This window comes from Magallana gigas, chromosome 9 (assembly GCF_963853765.1).
Source record: "Magallana gigas chromosome 9, xbMagGiga1.1, whole genome shotgun sequence".
Classification (NCBI taxonomy): domain Eukaryota; kingdom Metazoa; phylum Mollusca; class Bivalvia; order Ostreida; family Ostreidae; genus Magallana; species Magallana gigas.
In genome coordinates, this window is record NC_088861.1 from 36,550,228 (window position 1) to 36,563,684 (window position 13,457).

The 13,457-nt window shown below is 32.7% G+C and overlaps 1 long non-coding RNA gene across 2 annotated transcripts; it reads right to left on the minus strand.

The window, feature by feature from the left end:
• Positions 1-1,655: 1,655 nt before the first annotated feature.
• Positions 1,656-3,033, minus strand: LOC117685785 (uncharacterized). 2 transcript variants are annotated; one of them, XR_010709396.1, is made up of 3 exons: positions 2,766-3,024; positions 2,127-2,359; positions 1,656-1,773 (listed from the first exon to the last, which is right to left on the minus strand). It is a non-coding gene; the product is annotated as an uncharacterized lncRNA (long non-coding RNA). The 2 variants fall into 2 exon arrangements; XR_010709395.1 differs by lacking the exon at positions 1,656-1,773 and having other exon boundaries at positions 2,766-3,033.
• Between the last annotated feature and the right edge of the window lie 10,424 nt (positions 3,034-13,457).

The window sequence follows — 13,457 nt, forward strand, 5'->3', positions numbered from 1 at the left end:
TCATTATTATATTTTTAGAGATTGAAGAAACGTACGATTTAATATCGTTCGGTTTACACAAGTTGTGTCTGTTAAACTTCAACACTCTCGTTTTTGAACCCTCAAGGTTTTGGAACTTAAAAAATAATTTACACTCAATTAAATATTCTTTCATACTTTATTTCTATAATTTGCATTAATGTTTTAAAGTAATTTTTTCATTATTGCTTATCATTAAGTTAATTGACAAATTGAAGTTCAGTGTGTTTTTGTAACGGAGGCGAATCGACATGACACCTCATAAACAATGGCGGACTCCTCGAAACTCGGAGTGTAGTAACGGTAGTTGTCCGAGTTTAAACAGCTAATCATAAATAAATTGTTGGAAGTTCTCAACGGAATATTTACGTAACGGATTTGTAACTTCTTAGAATGAATCGCTTTCAAATGTGTGCAACAGTAATGCCTTTTACAAAGAAACCGCAAAGGTTCTAAACTCGACGGGGTCCAAATTTCAACCGAATGTGCTCGGAACATTTTCTCTGTCGTTCTCCCAGGAACAGACGCACTTCGTCTTGTGTGTATTTATGCTTCTATGATAGACTGACAACTTACCACGTCTTTAATAAACTTGATGTACAATGTACTTCAAACAAGTTGGAATTCAACGTATACTAAATCTTTTTTCCAAAGAAATATGCAAATTTTTTAATTATTTCACTTTTTCAGTTTAGTTTACAAGATTTTTAACAACATAAAACAGCCATAATGTATCATATGCAAAGACTGATTATTCACTGATAAATTATGTCATTTATTTTTTGAATATAAATTGAACAATGAAGAAATTAAGCGTCAAATTTAGGATCTAGTAATGACCATTTGATCATGATGTCTGAGACCTTCGTTGTTGTAAATGAATTTACATGTTTCTTAGAATTGAATAAATAATGTAACTATAATATATCACATCTTTCTTTTTCAAAATTAAAGATGCCACATTTATATAGGTGTTTGCATGAATATTCATGAATGTTCATGAAGACTGTGTTTCAATATTAATATTTTAAGATGTATATATATATATATTTTTTTTTAAAAAGATAATGTTCTGAATACTAGAGTAAACTATGTTATTTATAAAAGCATTTGAAATTAATTATATATTTCGTAAATTAGAACTTCATGAAAATTCATGAATGTTCAATACCAGGTATTTCCTGTATTCTTGTATATTCATAATTTGTTCATGAATTACATTTTAAGAATATATTCATGAACCAGCTTTATGAACCAGTCATGAATACATCATGAAACTTCATGAACGGTTCATTAAAGTTCTTAAAATCATGAATTTCATCTCGCAGGGGATTACCCAACTGGAACCTTAGACCGACTCATTGGAAACCTGCTTTTATTCCTTTGTTAAACGTTCTGTGTGTATGTTATGCATTAAACATAGATTTGATATTAATTTCCTCTTGATAAATGTGATATCGCCCAAATAACAAATCAATAAAGGACCCGAAAGTGAAAAACCTTGAAGTGTAAAGTACATGTATCTTCAGCTTATGCAAAGGGGTAGATCACAAATAATAACGAGGAAGAAAAACAAGGCGGTTACTGCTTTTTGCGAAAAATGTGTTCAGCTTTAATATACAAACTTGGATCACACGAATGAGTATATAACAGTGGGACGGACAACTTCGGAATGGACATTTTTCCGGCGTTGCGCACCTCTTTCCATACACACTATTGACCAAAGTTTAGTACCAAATGGTGGGGTTTTTTATTCTAAATAAATTTATGGAAAAAAAATTGAAACATTTTTAGATAGTTTTTTAGATATTTGAACTTAAAAGTTCCAACCCCATGGGATTTTAGTTTGGAAAAAATACCCCACAGAAAACCCCATGCAAACCCCATGGGGTTTTGCAATAAACCCCATGGGGCAGAAAACCCCATGAAAATAATGTGGGGTTTAAAAACCCACTTTTTTCTTAAATAACAGTTTAGGGTTTTTAATCCCATAAAATAGATGTCATGGGATTTATTATCCCACATATGCATGGGGTATTTTATCCCATTTGTTCATAATATAAAATTACTAAAATATTTTACCAATCTATTAAAATACCAGTACTCACAGTGCAGACAGTATGGGGTGATGTTAACTAAACCAATCCAAGCAAATAAATCAGATTCTCAATAATAAGTTACTCGAGACTGATTTATTCATGTTTGCATTAGTTTAATGACTCTAGATTTTCTCTTGCATTGAATTATAATCCACAGATGTTGGTAATGTCTTCCAAAAATGCCTTTTTTTCAAATGACAAGTGTCAGCATCAGAGGTATGCTCTGTCATCCTTTAATTTGCCTAAAAATATGTCATGAAAACTATGTAAATTATGTTTAAAAGATATAACTAATTCAAAATAAGTATTGCCCTGCTTATTATAAAATTCTTTAAAATCTGACAGGTTGTAAATATTTATCAATACCTGAACTGTATTGTATGTACCAATGTTATATGATCCACTAATAAAGGCATAAATTTACGGTTTATGCAATCACAAAGATTACATATAATATTTAAACTTCTGTTAAATATCATAGCATATTAAAACAGTCTTAAATCTATGGTCTCACTATTTCGAGAAAATTCGGTCAAAGAATAAATGTTGGGTTTTTTTTTCATTACCTAGCTTTTCACTTGGAAGTTATTAAAGAATATATAGACGTATAAATTTAAAATGAAACTGATTTGCAGTCAATGGAATTACCTTTGGAAATGGACAGAAGAAACACAAACTTAGCAACACTAGCCCTACCAACTTATCTGAGTTATCAAGTACCAAGCGATGGAGTTGAAAACCGGATGTCGAAATAGTTAGACAAATCGGGACACAGATATTTCGATTAGAGCAGTCGAAATTTCATGAATTTCAAGTATAATGCCGTTTAATGAACTCGAAAATCCTATTAGTTATTTAACATCCTGAACACCGTATTATTATATAGATTATTCATCTAACTATAAACATGATGAATTTAGTGTCAATGCTGGGGGTTGGGGTTGTTGGGGGGGGGGGGGTTGTTATAACAACTAATAAATAAAGTGTGCAAAATGTTTTATATCATTATACTATTAGTAAAACCAATAATTATTATAAAATTCTTAATTTAACAGGAGATAGTAAGGTGGTTATCAAGGTATATATGTACAATAATACTTTTCGACGGATAATTTCAGCTTGTGTACATGTTTTCTCATGGGGGGGGGGGGGGTACTTGATGAAAAGTCCCGTTGATTTTTTCTTTTCCAGGCACGTAGCATCAGGGGGGGGCCAGGCCCCCCCACTTTTTATCGCAGCAACAAATTTTTTAAAATTTACATACATTTACAAAAAATGGATTATAATGGAGTTGGCCCCCCCCCCCCCCCACTTTTTTGGAAGTTAGTAAAAAATTGAAATGAAAATAAGGAAATGAGTAGTGAAATTGAAGTTACCGCCCCCCCCCCCCCCCCGGATTAGGAATTTCATGATTTTGAGGGAAAAAAAATTTGGTAGGGAAGAATTTTATTTGGAAGCATACATGTGTGTCTATCCCCCCCCCCCCCCCCCCCCCCCCCACGGATTAGGATTTTGAAGATTTTTGGAAACTTGAAATTTCCCTTATTTTTTTTTTTGCTTGTCAAGATTTTTTGGATGGGTCTGGCCCCCCCCACTTTCAAAAACGATGCTTCGTGCCTGTTTTCCGTAGAATGTTTTAGTGAAAGAGTATAAATTTTGTGATAATGTCCAGGAGCTATTTTGGATAATAAAAAATAGATACCATGGCTATAGTACATCAGAGGCATGTGACAAAATCAGTGCGTTTAAATATACGGTAGAAGCCTCTCACATTAATTATTTTGTTTTTAAATTAATTCATAGCATGTATACCGGTAAGTACCTCTTATCTATTTCTTTCCCACTCTTCCCATTGTATAGGACTTATCTCAAGCGAGCAAAAGCTGGAGCAAAAGCTGGAGCAAAAGCTGGAATTTTATTTAGATCGAATTTCCCATTGCAATTAATTTGGCAAATATATATAAAGGATAACCTCTATACAAAATAAACCAGTGCTTGAAATACATAGTCATGGAGAACAAATCATGCAGTCTTTGTCACAGGGGCTTGGTTGTTGGATAGTGAATTTCCTAATTATTTGTTCCCGAAGAAAAAATTGATTAAAATTGGTAATCTTATGCGTATCTCTGTGTATTGCAATAAATCAATTCACTGAAACCCCCCGTTTCAGTCATGTTAAAAAAGTGTATTCAATGTACATTAAAAAAAGTAAAGGGACGACACTCGCCATCTTTTTAATGTACATTGAATACACTTTTTTTAACATGACTGAAACGGGGGGTTTCAGTGAATTGATTTATTGCAATACACAGAAATACACAAAAGATTACCAATTTTAATCATTTTTTTCTTCGGGAACAAATAATTAGGAAATTCACTATCCAACAACCAAGCCCCTGTGGTCTTTGTAATGATTTTAAAGCTTAATCATGAGAATACTTGGAGTGATTTCCACACCGGCAATAATAACAGAGTCTAAGGCCGACAAAAAGGCATCACAATCTAAGTCAAAGGATGAGGCCCATTGCACATTTGTATCGTTTAATATATTCCCACGATTTCATAATAAACTGAACAAGACCAATCCCTGTGTATACATGTACTTTGTATTCACTGTCTATATTTCAACACATGTGTATACATATCATCGGAACGCTGTGTATACTAAATATATCAACGCATGCTTGATTTTATGTTGTCAAATTTGTATCGAGCCGAGAATTAACTGTTACTGGATTGATATTATTTTAATTTTTGTGGCATTTTACAGAAAGAAAATTTGGAGAAAAATCATTGCCGGCCGTGAGATCCGAACCCACGACCCTTGGGTCTGTAGGCCAATGCGCTACCATATGCGCCACGGCGCTCATTAGTTCTTCAGATGTAATTAAATATTTAAACGATATCAGAAAGGGTCATTCACTGATTAAGGAAAAATGATAAATAAATGGTGTTTTTTTTAACTAAGATATTTTAAAATCTCATTACCTATTTTTATACTCATCAGATATGATTTAGTATTCAATAATCGTTTATTTAATTACCCTGGGCGTCGGAAGGTATTCATACCCGTGCGGCCAATTTTATCGATAAAGGCGGGGGGGGGGGGGGGGTCGAGATTAAACCTAATTTGACTCGAAATAATGATATATTCTACGACGTGTCCAATGATTTTTACATTTAATGTTATATCATTGTTACATATTTACTTCTATCAGAACCAATGCAAAATCATTGTACTTGATCTTTGTTTCCAATTTACGACATTTAATTTAATTAGTTTATATTAATGTATGATCATTTACTTATTAGTCTCTGTTGCACATCCAGAACGTCTAATTCTTGCCGAAAAAACTTTGAAATATACTGATTGTTATATTTATCCTTCCAGTATTGATATTAGAATGCAGAAATAATTTATTACTGATAATTGTATTATTTAAATTGTTTAAGATGTGTAAAGATATTTTTACTACAGTAACTTTCAGTACAATGCACAATGTTTGATATGCTTATTCATTGTTACAGTAATATTCTCCGATAATTGGAAATGGCTTGCATCTTGTTATAAATCATAAAAGCTAGTGAACGTATTTTCTTTACTTTTATCTAATTAATGCCCTGTTAATTGTGATCACACGCCAGAAACACTTCACCAGTGTTCACTGCTCAATTGAACACAGATCGCTGCAATCATTGCCGCTGCAATAAACTGGTCAATAGTGATACATCTTTGCAGAAAAAATCCGACGGAGGTCATTAAATAGATGATTAACATAACATATCGTTTAACCATTCAATTATTGCTCTGATAAAAGTCCCTAGAAAATAAGGGCGACCAAAAGGAGTTCAACTAAATAAATACCCAGGGATTAATTTCAAGCGCATACATGTACCCAGTACACTTTTATTTTAAGATTAAAATCTACGTCCCAACCCATTGCCTTTAATCCCAACCCCCCGATCCGGTAGCGATATACATCCTGATCAGAGCCGTTTAAGTGTGTTCAAAATGCACTGTTTTATGAAAAGGTCCAAGTTGCATATATTTTAATATCGATTATAAAATGCGTGGGGGGGGGGGGGGGTGATAGCGTGTAATCTACCTTTAACTTCATTTTCCTCTCTTAACATCTTGTTTTCCAATTTTTAATATTCTCCCCCAAAAGAGTGTGTGTGGGAGGGGGGGTGGGGTGGGTGGGCTCTATGATAACTCAATTATAATAAAAATCTTTGCTGCAGAAATAGACCCCCCCCCCCCCCCACCCCCACACCCGGCCCCCAAGTTGACATCCAGATTAATTGCAGCCCCCTGTCCATTACTTTGTTCCTGCTTACACGTACACAGCTCGATCGGACACCTGCTCTCACGTGTCGTGTGTATGTACCTTTGCTCCGTTGAACAATAGGGTGGTTAATTGGTATACACAGAACGTACCCGTTACAAAGACAGGTAAGAATTCTTAGTTAATTGCAAGGTCTGTGAAAGAACAATAGGTGCTAATGAGGTATACACAGTGTGTCTCCTTGGTTCATCTCAGGCCAGCCCACTCTCATCTAAGTTAGGAAAACACCCAGAGCTACATTCTAATTAAATTATTCATTCAAACAATATTAGAAGACAAATGTAAAATTATTAAAACACACATGCTGCATTTTCCTTAATTTGGGAAGGGTTTATGGATTTTTTTTTAACTCTTATATTCTTATTTAGCCGTAACGTACAAACACCAAATTTTGCAGATTAATTTCACCTAGGTCCACTTTTCAGTGATAGAAAATTTTACATTATTAGACTATTTTTTCTTTTTTTTTAATCTAAAGTTGAACAATCCAATACATTTGTATAAAATAAAGTGATCACAGCAGCTTTTTAAGTATGTTTACTTCAAATCCAAATTGTTCCTTGAGAGAGAGAGAGAGAGAGAGAGAGAGAGAGAGAGAGAGAGAGAGAGAGAGAGAGAGAGAGAGAGAGAGAGAGAGAGTAGTTGTTGAACATGAGTTAGTAGTTGATTGACAGCTTTATATAATCTCTATTATACAGCCAAATTTGAGTAAGTCTATTAAAAAGAAAGAAGAAAAAAGCCAAGTTTCCCATCTCTTATAGAAATCATCTAATCTGCAATTTTTTGTAGCAATATATTTTAGAGTCGATATATGTCTTTCAATATCTATTATTAATTCATGAATTGATAGTATTTCCTTAAGACACCTTTTCCAATAGATATGGGATTTCATAATCAAGAAGATAGAATAAATGTCTATAGAAATAGGCTCAGGGTGTAGCGCGAATATAAAAGTTATTTTAATCTTATATGCCAAAATATCTGCACACAGTAGGAATGAATAGGGGGAGATTGGGTCGCCTTGGTGAAATCCTCTGCTATGTTTGAAAAATTTTGAAAGGTTTCCAGCTTGTGTGACTGATGATTCTATATTACATTGACAAGTAGATATCTAAGATTCAATGGATGCTCCAAAGTTGAAAAAATCTTAATATTTGTGAATAAATTTCCATGTGAAGTATCAAATGCTTTTTTTTTTAAAAATCAATTATGAATAATACACCAGAAATGTCTCCCCCCCCCCCACCCATATGTTGCATAAGATCATATATCAGCTTAGTATTTTCACCAATATATCTTCCTGGAATGAAACCTGTTTGATCGGGACTACTAATTATATCAAGCATATTTCTAATTCTCTGAGCATTACACTCATAACTTATTTTATAAGCAATGTTTAGAAGTACGTGTTATTGGTCTCCAATTGTCTAAATACCATCTTTTGGGATACGGGTAATTATTCCTTTTTTTTGTTTGACATAGTTCCCGAACTTTGCATGTACCAATTTAAAAAATATGGCAAATAATAAGAGTCCAGGCAGTGATGGATTTACAACAGAATTCTATAAAGTTTTTTGGAATAAGATAGGACATTTTGTGGTTCGATCATTAAATTTAATTTAATGATCGAACCACAAAGGAAATTTCACCTTCTAAGGAGTCTCTTTGTTTATTATTATTAAGTGTTTTATTTCAATGTATGTTAAAATTTTATTTCGATTATAGATAATGTTTTCATTTTTATTTTATAAATTCTTATAAAAACTTTTTAATTTCATTCATTCAGAATTTCCCTTTGGTTTGTAATTTCTTACAAATTCTCATGTGTCGTGTGTATATAGTGCTTTGCTCTGTTGATTGTAGCATTAGGAGAACAATAGGGTGGTCAATAGGTATACACAGAATGTGCCCATTACAAAGACACGTAAGATTTCTAAGTTAATTGCAAGGTCTGTGAAAGAACAATAGGTGCTAATGAGGTATACACAGTGTGTCTCCTTGGTTCATCTCAGGCCAGCCCAGCACTCTCATCTTCTAAGTTACAAAAACACACCAGGCTACATTCTAGAAATTAAATTATTCATTCAAACACAATATTAGAAGACAAATGTAAAATTGTTAAAACATACATGCTGCATTTTCCTTAATTTGGGAAGGGTTTCTGGATTTTTTTTTAACTTTCATACTCTTATTTAGACATAATATATGTACAAACACCAAATTTTGCAGATTAATTTCGCCTAGGTTCACTTTTCAATGATAGAAAATCTTACAGTATTAGAATATTAGACTATTTAATCTCTAATTGAATGTACAATGTATCTATACATGTACATACTCTGGGTACATACATGTATTTACATGGATGTCAAGTTTCATTTATATCAATATCATCCTGGCCTCAATCAATTTAATTCAATTTTATACATCCTGAAAAAATTATCCCGATATGCAAACAAATTACATTGTTTCTTCAATGAAGTGTTTCTAAAAATACGCAAACCCATTGTGCATTTCTTGAATCTCCTAGAATAATGTCCAGTTCAGTCTTTGATATAATTGCTATCATACAATGCATTATTTTGTAGTAATGAGGTTATTTCTTAAAATTATTGCTATTTTCATAATCTCATTATTAATCAAGCTCTGTAACTTGATACATTAATATGTTATCCTATTGGGAATGCATAACTTAAACTAAACAAGTTAAAATTTCAAAAGTCTATAAACTCGGTCAGCTATAAATAACTACATGTAATTTGCATGTATCTCTGGTATTCTTTGAGTGCTCAGATGATAAGTCTTATTTGGGTCACACAAAATTGTTGGTCATAATTAACACATAATTTTTGCAATAAAACAAACACCGCCATATGCTACTATGCCAGATAATCAGTAACCTAATGGCGAATTTGGATTGTACATGTAGATGTACATGTAATATCAAAATACAATTTTATATTCAACTGAATAGCGCGTACTTGTCACTCAGATTTATAAAATTGATATTATGGAATCATACCAGCAGGATTTTTTGATAATGAAATTCAAATTATGACTGCATTGTTTTATCCATTAAGTAAACATACATGTAAATGTCAAGGAGGAGAAAAATACATTCAATGACTAAGTGGCTAATTTTCTTATCAATCTTTTTGTATTAGTGAAGATCAATTTAAGGTTCTAATATTTTTTTAAACATGAAGATTGAGATAACAATTATTTGCTCTAATTAATATTTATATTGACAATCAGGGAAAATGAGCTGCCAATGCACTACCGGTATTAGAAGTTCTTGATCAGTTATCAGTTGTATTCGATACCTTATTACACCTCATAATATATATTCAAGAATAAGGGTTGTCTGCCGCAATCTACATGTAACTATATATGTAGAACTAGTTAAACTTTTTAAATACATGTATAATTTTATCACATACATGCATACTGAGATACAATCTAGTATGTTAATTTTCTAAATACAACTGAGACAGGTTTTTTTGTCGATTAGCATAAATCAAAAAGTGAAAATTTTGGCAACATTGTTACAGTAGCATTTTCTTAATCTATTCGATAAAATAAACAACCATGCAATATTAAAGTGTCATTATATGAACAATGGACATGTGCTCCACTCCCAAACAAATGTTTGCAATAATTATTCTGACTGTACTCCTAAAATAACCATTCAAATGTCTGGTTTCCCCCCTCCTTTTTCATAAATTAGACAGGTCTTTCAGACAAAACTATAAATATATCCACTGCCATCTTTGACATTAAGTCTAAGAGTTTATTTCTCACAAAAACACTTTATAATCAGAACGCTTAGGTTGTGCAATTTTAAGTCGAAATTTTCAAATTTAATCTTATTTCATTTAAAAATAAAAAAGCTAATTCTGTTTTAGTAACATCCCCATTCCCGGCTGAACCAATCACCTTGTACCGTGTAATAACAGTTTCGGTAAATTGCTTTTAAGATTAATTATGACCACTTTTAATTCAAAAGCCATTTTTATTACAATCAGTTACATCAAGAATTCTGTACATTTAAACGATGTAAACACATTGACTATTCCCCTTCGAATAAAATGTTTCATCTTATATTTTACCCCTTGTCTAAAGTCAACACAACAGTCATATCTGCAAGATGATCAATTAAAAGTTTACTGGTACTTTGGATCATAATGAACCTAATATAAGTCATTAAGGACCTACATATCGCATACCAATTTCAATAGGAGACATCTCTCTAACTAATGCTAATCACTAAAAACTATTTTATGACTTTTTGCAACACAACATAAGCCTGAAAGTAGAGCAATTCTCCATTTCACCAAATAATTGACAGGTACAAATAATCTGAAAAAGTCCCTTGCTACCTTTCACTTACACTAACTTTCTATAAAAAGGAGTTTTGTATTATAATAAGAAAGAATATGCAGTTCTAAAAAAAAAGTAAACCCCATAATGCCACTTCCATTGAGGTTTAAGAAAAAATATAACCATTTAAGTGATCCCACTATCTCCACTTCACTTAATCATCTTTCTATAAGTATAAACATGCACAGATTCATGGGGTTTAAATTTCCTGCAGTAAAACATTTTTACTAAATAATCATTAAGAAGTCAATTGCTCTTCAGTCTCCTCTAATAAGAAACCTTAATTATTCAATACTACAAGTACCTGGTATCTTCATGATATTATCATGATAAAAGCATAACATCACATAGAAATACCCTTACATGTATACCCTCCCCCTATCTTTTGATTTTCATGAAGTGCAGCTAGATGTTAAAAACCTTTCACATATAGGATCATAAAACCTATGGCAATTTCCTCGAGTCAATTCTCACACACATTTGAAAACAATTGTCATAGAAACTAAAAATTGACCTTTAGATTTAATTGTAGCATTTTACATGTATGTATTTATACATGGCCACAGACAAAGAGACATTCCATCCGGCATATGATATTTCTTGATTCCATGAAAAAGTGAGCTTAATTAAACACTCATTTTTAGTAAATATCTAATATATACTTATAGCTATATGGTGTTTCTACTCTCTTGTCAACCATGCTAAAGCAATAAGACCTACATGTATAGCTACCAGTGTGATGCATGCTTTTAAGTAAAATAAGATTAATATACAGCTGGATAAGCTGCATGGTGATAATAGAATTTCATGGAAAAATGTTCAAATTTTACCTATGTTTTTCTACATGTATATTAAATAAATATTCCAAATATACCAGAATATATTTTTTGTTCATTTTGAAAATAATTTTCAAAGTAGATGTTATTTTTACAGTCAAAGATACATTTACATATTCTACATGTTAACTGAAGGATGAGGTGATTTTCCACATGTACTAGATGTATTTAATATTATTCAAATATAACTTTTGGACAGAAGAAGCAACAGAGCAAACATGGGTTTTTTCTCATTTTGTTTTCTATGATATAAACTTTGTTTGTCTACATGTCAACTTAATTTCAAAAATATTTTTTTTACTGTAACAGAAACAAACACTTGTGCTAGGGCCATAGACCCCTTCACGGTAACTGTGATGACTGCTCTTTTGCAGGGCAAAATGACTTTATTGTGTGAAACATGACGTACCATTAAACCAGGCCCCCTGAATCTCTAGGCAGGTGCTCTACCAACTGAGCTATCTGGCACTGGTATTCGAACAGGTCTGACCATCACATTCCTCCCCCCTTAAATGATCTTTGCCCTTGAAGATCAACCCAGACTCTTCCCCTGGCAGGACTTAACCTGTCAGTTCCAGGGGTTGGTCACGGCACCAAATGTAACAGGATGGGAGAAATAATGATGGTCGTGATTCGAACACGGGCCCCCTGATTCTCTAGTCAGGTGCTCTACCAACTGAGCTATCTCGCCCCGGTATTCGAACTGGTCTGCATGAACATCACAAGTACTTAAACATAATTGATCATATTTCCCTGCAAGAGAGCAGTACCACTCTTACAGTAAAGGGGTCTATGAGGTTTATTAAAACCCTATTCCAAGTTAAATGCATTTCATAAATTGTAATTACTTAAAATAACAGTTTTATGATCATTCCTGCTGTTAATCAACTTCACTTATTATAACTTAATGAAAGTTTATAACTGATCCATTTTCATTTAGTATAATTTTCATAAAAATATGGATTCATGGCAGTTATGATTTGTATTCATATCAAACTGAAACTTTTTTTAAAAAAATTGCTGCCATATATAACATGTATAATTCATATTAGTTTAATTATTAAATTTAATTATCCTCATATAAAAACCAAGACAATTAAGAAAATCAGTAAATCATATAATAAATCCAAAAATGGAAAGGGATAAACCTTATTTACTTATGTAATATATATACCATTTGCTATATTAATTCCAGGTTATATGACATGTTGCAATCATAAAGTTTTGGTTTTTCAATGTTGCAAAAAAATCAGTCTAATATGTCTATAAAATATGTTCAACATTCAGGGATGTATTCATCATTAGGGATCAAACCCATGCAGACCAGTAGAAGTAATAGGGGGGGGGGGGGGGGGGGGGGCAGGGGTGAATTCCTAGGGAGGGAGGATGAAAACCAATTTTAAGGGGTAATTAGCACATTAAGGGGAAGGTGTGTGGGGTGTCTTTAGGTATCTTAATTGGGGTTTGTTCTTTCTTTTAACTTGGAAATGCATGCACTTACACTGGGAAGTATATGAAATAGGGTTTGCCAGAAATAAGCAATGTTAAGTTGCTAGCTAGCTCTCAGAGAAGTTCACACAGTTTGCACTTACTACTATAAGATATACCCAATTTAAAATGCCATGTTAAATGTCAACATACACTTGCCTCGGAAGTAAATATCTTTACCACGCTTCGCGCTTGTGTATACAACAGAGTTTATGACCACTGTTCGCTGATGCAGCCGTTGTACAATATATTCACCATTACACTGCAGTACTGTACTCCAATATATGGTC